This window comes from Mandrillus leucophaeus, unplaced genomic scaffold, assembly GCF_000951045.1.
Source record: "Mandrillus leucophaeus isolate KB7577 unplaced genomic scaffold, Mleu.le_1.0 Scaffold1263, whole genome shotgun sequence".
Lineage (NCBI taxonomy): Eukaryota > Metazoa > Chordata > Mammalia > Primates > Cercopithecidae > Mandrillus > Mandrillus leucophaeus.
Genome location: NW_012101021.1, coordinates 252658 through 254475, shown reverse-complemented (window position 1 = coordinate 254475; position 1818 = coordinate 252658).

Below are 1818 nucleotides of genomic sequence, written 5' to 3'. Positions count from 1 at the left end.
CTGTCTTTCAAACCTTACACAAGTGTTGTGAGGCTCAAATAAGAACATAGGAAGTATAAACCTATATGATACATGAATGGAACCATTAACTATCTAATGCAATTGCAGATTCTTAGTCAATAAAAAAAAAAAAAATTGACCTTAACTAAAAGAAAAAAGCATTTCTATCTTGTAGTATCAGGTAGGTCAGCCAGCCTATCTCTGTGTATAATTCATCCTATAAGCAATTCAACCACAGAACGTGTGCTGATTCTGATAACAGTGTCAAGACACAACTATTCCATTGGAAAGACACCCCAGCCATGATATCAGCAGCGCCCTGGATCTTCCCTCCTTATTCCGAGATTGCTGTGGCCAAAGTCCTCCTCTAGAACTTTCTTAACAACCCCTTTTCCATTGGAATCTTCATTATGTTCCAAAGATTATTCATGGGCCTGCTAACCATTGATTTCTATATTCAGGAGAGAAACACTTTAATTAACAGAACAATAAAAATGTGCTGGGCTATTTTTCATAGCTCACATCTGCTGAAGAAATGCAAAGTGTTAATTTAGGAAGGTATCAATGTGTCTATTGTAGATAATACACTGCCCATTGCCCGGTACATTTTAAAGGAATTGGAGACAAGCACGGGGCGTAGGCAATTATGAGCTTTTTGAAATACAGACACGACATCCTGTGTTAATAAAAACCCTGGACACCACTGAGCATGAGCAAGTGATGGAAAAGGCACTAATTATCACTTCTGGCTGGGGCAGTGAGCCTCAGCGGAGACGACGCGGCCTTTCTTCAGGTGGGAAAGGACATGTTTTGGTTTTCGTTTTTCGCAGACACATCTTTACATATAGATAAGGTCATCTTTGATGTGTGCAGAGACCATCCTGAGGGCCTTTCCAGGCATCCTGGGCCACCCCGCAGCCTCCTACCTCCAGTGGGACTCTCCCATCCATTCCTCACCTGAAGGCGCCCTTCTTGCTGCATCCTCACATAGCGGGAGGAGAGAGAGAGCTTTCTGGGGCCTCTTTCAAAAGAGCATTGATCCCATACTCAAGATTCTCAAGAGCCCCACCCTCCCGAGAGCCCAGTCACCTTCCAGAGGCCCCACCTCCTAATGCCCTCACCCTGGGGGTTAGTTTTCAACATGGGAATTTTGGGAAGACACAACTATTCAGTCCATAGCAGAGGGCCCCACGGCATCACCTGTGCCAGGCCAACAGCAGGCCCTCCAGAAACATTTGTGGAATAAATGAATAATCAAGCGAATGGGGGAGCCCTTGAACAGAGCCGACTCACATCTCTGACCAGTTCCTAGGGGCTCCTCATGAGGCCGGCCTGTGAACATGATGACAAGGTAACATCTGTTTAGAGTAGAAGGGGGAGTAGCCTGGGCGGGTGTCCAGAGGCAGCACTGGCCAAGACTGAGCTCCACCTGCAGGGAGGAGTGGCCCCGCAGAGCCCTCTCACTGCTAACCAAGGCTGAGGGACAGCTTGAATCAACAGAGCAGTGAGCCCCAGGCAGGCCCAGGAGGGCTGATGGCCGACGTTCCACTCTAAGAAAAGTGTCTTCCTGCTCCTATGAGTAGATAAACAAGCGTGGCTCTCCTTCTGTGTGGCTGGGCCACTACGGCGGGAGGGGATCTGAATAAAGAGGGTGGATTGTCCCAGAACATTAGCTGGAGGTGTTGCTAGGGTCGAAGCTCCACAAAGTACCTGAATGCAGGAAGAGGGGACAGAGCAGCAGAGCCCAACCCAGGGTCAGCTTTCCTGAGAGAAGAGCAGGATCCCGGAAGAGTCCAAAGATGCCATACAGGGACTGGG